Consider the following 6,098-nt stretch of genomic DNA (forward strand, 5'->3'; position numbering starts at 1 on the left):
CCTTCGGACCCAGAGAAGGGAAGATGAACTCGGGACGCAACTTTTTTTTTCCCTTCGATTTATAGTGGGATTTTTCTGCCCCAGGAAAACGCCACTCTGCTCAGTGACACTTAATCAATGTATAGGATAATAACTATGAAATGTAAATAACGAAGTAATCCCCCTCATTGTATCTTAGTCTCTGGTCGCTTTCCCGAACTTCTGGCCCGAAGCTAACAGTCTACCACCTGAACCACAGCTCCACTTCCAGCTTTTTTTTTTTTTTTCTTTTTGGTGGGTTATTGACGATGAGTCTCTCTGACTTTCCTACCTGGGCTGGCTTCAGTGAGTCTCAGATCTCTGCCTCCTGAATAGCTAGGACTACAAGCTTAGCCACCAGTGCCCGGTGGTAACTCCCATTTTAACAGACTATTTGCCTATCTCTAGGTTTTATTCCGTTGTTTGTTTGTTTACCTGTTTTTTCTTTTGTTTTTGAGGGACTGGGGATTGAGTACAAGCTTTCTGAGCAACACTCCCAAGCCTTACTTTTTAGATGTAGTTTCTTCCCTTTCTCTCTCCAAATGCATTATATTCTCCGTTCCCTTTCTTTTTTTATTCACTAAAATGTATTCTACAATGTTCATTTTATTATGTTCTTGAGTCATTTAAACTACTATGTTATTGTGAGAAATGTTTTCTGCTTCCATGAACCTAAGATCGCAAATTAAATTCAGACACTAATTTTCTTCCTTATTCCTTGGAGGAATAACAAAAATGCCAAAACTAAAAATGAAAAATAAAACCACTTCACAACAAAATTAGTAAATATATATATAGCAATCAAATCTAAAAAATAAATCTATTATATAAGAATCATATCTTGTCAACTCAAACCACAAATAAAGTCTGAACAATGTAGAACATAATCTTACTTTATCATCCAAAGAAAATATACTCTAAAATCAAAAAGAAATTCTTTGTGGGTTTATACAAATAAACTCAGCTTTGGAAAACTTTTGTTTTCTTCTTTGAGTAAATCTCTTGTCCTTTTGTAGTTTAAAGAAACAGTCCATACTTCTCTATTTTTCTGTATTCTTAGTTCTTCATAGTTGGAACTCAATAATCTTGACAGCAAATTATCCCTTCTACCTTCTATTCAATTTCTACATTTTTATTAGGAGTTTTTAACTGACTGGTTCCTGTCATTTACACACACACACACACACACACACACACACACATACACACACACACACACACACACACACACACACCTTCTTTTGGCTGTCTGCTTCATGGGTTGCCTTTAGGCAGATAATTATTCTTTAATGCCATAACAATCTGGAATGGTTCCAGGACAAAGTAAAGGAAAATGATCCACTGACAAGTTCCTTTTCTGGAATAAAACATAAAACAAAATGCTAACAGAAAGGAGACAATCTCTGGCACAACAGAAGTAAAAATCGAATGCTAAATGCTTGCTCAGATTCCATATTTTTCATTCTTTTTTTTTTCCTTTTACACACAGACTGCAACCAAAACCAAAAAGTCTTGAGACGGGATGAGGATGTTTCTCACTGATAGACACTTGCCCAGCTAGTAGGAGGTCCAGTTCTGATGCTGTTTTACTAGTGTGCAACACAGAGGAGTAGCACAAAGTAAGAGATGAAGATATATAATTATATGTATATAATTATATATATATATATAGTCAGTTGTGGGGCTTGAACACTGGGCCTGGTTGCTGTCCCTCATCTCTTCAGCTTAAGGCTAGTGCTCTACCACTTGAGCCACAACACCACTTCCAGTTTTCTGGTGGTTGACTGGAGATAAGAGTCTCATGGACTTTCCTGTCCGGGCTGGCTTTGAACCACAATCCTCAGATCTCAGCCTACAGGCATGAGCCACCAGCGCCCAGCTTGGAATGACTAATATTTTAAAGCCAACATATTAAGAATTTTGTCTCCAGTTAAAATGGTGAAAGAAACTTCATGTTCAAACTTATACAATCACGTTCAAGCTTACACGATCTTGAATCCACCACAATGAGCATCCCCACCCCCACTACCCTCATCAGGCAGTGGGGAAGGCAGCATTCCTGACAGTACCAGGCAAAGTCAGGGGACACTGACATTTATGGCAATGCCTTCATGTCCTTACTGGAAACTAGATGCAGTCAAATGTAACAATGGGTGGCTTTGTTTTCCATGCTATGTGGATGTGGGGAGAACAGAAACCATCTAGCAATCGTGCGGATGAACATGGGAAGTCATCAAATTTACCTTAAAAGACATCCTTTCTTCTGAAGTGTTGTCTCTGGACACTGTCCAAGATTGGTAAAATTATAGAGGGGAATGGAGACTTATCTGTTTATCAGGTCCTGAAATACAGTAATTTGAAAGGACCTCCACCTACATGATCTCACTCCATCCTGCTTAACTGTGAGGAAAATATTAGCACTTCTATTTTGCAGATGACAGATCAGACAGGTAGCTAATTAGTGAAAAAACAAGTCTAGAAGCTAAATTATTCTTTCCAAACCACTGCAAGTTTCTTCCCATAACTTAAAGGGTGCAGGAGAGGGGAGGGAAGGAAGATGGTAATAAAAAATAGAGACAAGTAAAGACATTTGCAAGTCCGTGTTCATTGCTGCACTATTTGCAATAGCCAGGTTATTGAAACAGCTCAGATGCCCACAACAGATTCATGGATCAACAAAATGTGCCATATACACACAATGAAATTTTACTCATCTCTTAGAAAGAATAATATTATGTCATTTGCAGGGAAATGAAGAGACTGAACAAATCATGCTAAGTGAAGTAAGCCAAGCTTCGAGAGACAAACAGCGCGTGTTTTCTTGCACATGTGGAAGCTAGATCTAAAATACAACTGGAGATAATAACCTATGCAGGACTCTAAGCATTCATGCACAGACTAAAGGAGGATAACTTTAGGGGAGGAACACAAAGGTGTAACTTCTTGGAATCTTTAAAATATTATTAACGGAGACAAATTCCAGCAAATGGAAATAGGGGTTTGTTGGTGGCGGTAGTGGCGGTGGTAGTAATGGTTGCTTTGGGTTTTTTTTCTTCTGGTGGGGGCTGGGAGTGAAGAGGAAACTGAAAGGGAGAGAGGAAGAGTGAACTAATACAATCATGCTATTCACTGTGGAAAATAACCTAAATAACTTGCGGGCAGGGATGGAAAGGGGAAAGTAGGGGAAAATGAAGGTGACATCACTCCCAAAATGCACTGATCACCAGACTTATGAAATGGCAGCCTTTCTGTACAACACTTTAATAATAACAAAATTATATTTTAAAAAAGAAAAGAAAGACAAGTAAAATTAAGCTCTGCATTAAAGGTTATAACTTGGATATGTGGAAATCGAAATACAAGTAATTTCCTAAGAGAATATAAGATACAAGCTTTATGTTTTTAATCTAGGAAAGGTGGATAAGGAGTTAGTTATTAAAATAGCTAGGATATTATGAAATCTTGAGACTCTCTTGGGATTGACAAATGTGACAATTGATACAATTTGGAAGTATCTGTCAAAGGTAGAATATTTCCTGAGTCAAATTTTGTTTACTATGAGATACCTTTCATTGTAAGATGTGCAATTTTATGACCAAAAAATTACTTATGAAACTATGATGCATGCTTATATACAGATTGTAAGATGAATTTAAGTTGCAGAGATGTGCATCCTAGAATCAAGGAAAAACATAAACAGATAAGTAGTCTTATTACACACTTTCTGGACGACTATAGGGTCAATATTGCAAAAGAGGAGAGTCAGAGGGGGTAAGTGAACTGTGTGGTGTCTCTTCGGTTAACATGCTCTCAACCTCAGAACTAGTGATGATCATCTGGTTGTAGTCATTCTCTTCCTGAGGTAAGATGGTATTCCAGGCTGAGGAGTAGCAAAAAGTGGTAAAAAAAAAATCTTCCTCTCAGAAGACTAAAATCTAATGGGGGAATTTAGACATGCACAGTCCTTATAGCATCTTTTTTTTTTTTTTGTTTGGTCGGTCGTGGGGCTTGAACTCTGGGCCTGGGCGCTGTCCCTCAGCTCTTCAGCTCAAGGCGAGTGCTCTACCACTTGAGCTACAGCGCCACTTCCGGTTTTCTGGTGGTTTATTGGAGATAGGAGTCTCACGGTTTCTCCTGCCCGGGCTGGCTTTGAACCGCGATCCTCAGATCTCAGCCTCCTGAGGAGCTAGGATTACAGGCGTGAGCCACCAGCGCCCGGCCTTATAGCATCTTTTGAGGATATTTGATAATTGAAAAAAAGGAAGAATGTCTAGAGCTAGATAGACAGAAGATTTTGAATTTGGATTATAAAGTTCAGTCTTGGGTTACTGTTAGCTCTTTTTACTTTCTGCCTTGAAACTACAGAGCCAACCACTAGAAAAATCTCCAGTGACTTTTGGAAAGTTCCTTCCTTGGTTGGATGGTATCTATTCATTTAATAATACCAAAACATGAAGACAAGTATCCAAAGAAGCTTAAGGTTGGTGTGCATAGCATACCAGGAGAGCTTCTTCCACTAACACCTTATAGCAAGCAATCAAGGGAATTGCTCCCAAGGTCTCTGCTGCCAGTTCTATATTTTTAATCTTATTGGTTAAATAAAAATGCAGTGTGGTTATGGAGGTAAACTCATTGGTTGCCTATAAAAGATCAGGCTTTCCTTCTGATTTTTCTAATAGCCTTCAGAATTTCCTTTTCAGAGGCACGTTTACCTCTAAGAATGACCCTTGAGGGTTAATTTTCTCCTGAAATTAACTACTCAGGAATTAATCCAATTCAAGTCTTTTAAGTTCAGGACACTTGTTCACTAGATACATTGGTTTTTAGCTCTATCCTTACTGGGGGATGAATGAGACCATAACCCACACAATGCAGAGATTTCAGAGCCAGGGAATAATAGGGCTTTCTATAAATGACCCTTGACGTCCATCAGCCTCTTCTCAATCCCCTGCTCCAATGAGTCCCTCTTATTTATTTCAATTTCAGTTGTAATATTTGTGGCTTAAAACAAAAGCATTCAACTAAGGTGATAGGGAAAGCATAAAGAGCTCAGGGACCAGGCAAGGCAGGGAGAGGAAGGGCTGGGTTTTTGTTTGCTTGGTTGATTGGTTTCTGCTAGTTGTGAGGCTTGAACTCAGGGCCTGGGCATTGACCCTCAGCTTCTGTGCTCAAGGTTAGCACTTTACCACTTGAGCCAGAGCTCTACTCCCCCACCCCGTCGCCCCCCCGCCCCCCCCCCACCCCGACCTCCTCCATGGTTACTTGGAGATGAGTCTCACAGACTTTCCTGCCCAGGCTGGCTTTGAACCATGATCCTCAAATCTCAGCCACCTGAATAGTTAGGATTACAGGGGTGAGTCACAGGCACCTAGCCAAGAGCTCGGGTTTTTAAGAGAAAAGTAGATTTGAACTGTGACTCTTTGCTTACCAATCATATAACATGAAATGAATTTTGTCAATTCTTCAAGCTTTAGCTTTCTGCTAAATGAGATAAGAGAAGATGATCCAATTTATGCATGCCTATATAGTTTCTGCTACATAAAAGTGAGTTGGTAATTATTTTGTTTTTGCCTTGGATTTTTCTCAGGGGTGGGAAATGTCTGACCTGCCAGCTGTACATGGCCCACAAAATCATTTCACACATGACAAGACAGACATGAAATGCTTTTTGTTGGCTGACCAAGGCCCCTATAACTATACTGATAATCACTGCTCTTGGCAGTGAAATGTTCCCCATTCCCTATTTGAAATGACTGAAACACCTCTGTACTATTAATCCAAATTGATTTTGATCCTGCCAGTGAATTATCTTGAGCAGTTCATTTAATCTTTCTAGATCTCAATTTCCACCTAATTGGACAATATGAGCCTAGAATACTTCCAAGAATCCTCTTAGCTCAAAAAGTACAATCATTAATTTAGATAGCATTATCAATCACAGCAAAGAGGTCTCCTACTTTCCTTTGACCCTAGTGTTAGCCTGCAAGTAACACAGAAGAGAAAGTGAATCTTCAAAGTCCACGTCTCTTCAAGCCAATGTAAGAGAGCTAATATGGAAGCAGGCATATTTTTGACAGTCC

Source organism: Dipodomys merriami, unplaced genomic scaffold (genome assembly GCF_024711535.1).
Source record: "Dipodomys merriami isolate MVZ:Mamm:240054 unplaced genomic scaffold, mDipMer1.0.p SCAF_4, whole genome shotgun sequence".
NCBI lineage: Eukaryota > Metazoa > Chordata > Mammalia > Rodentia > Heteromyidae > Dipodomys > Dipodomys merriami.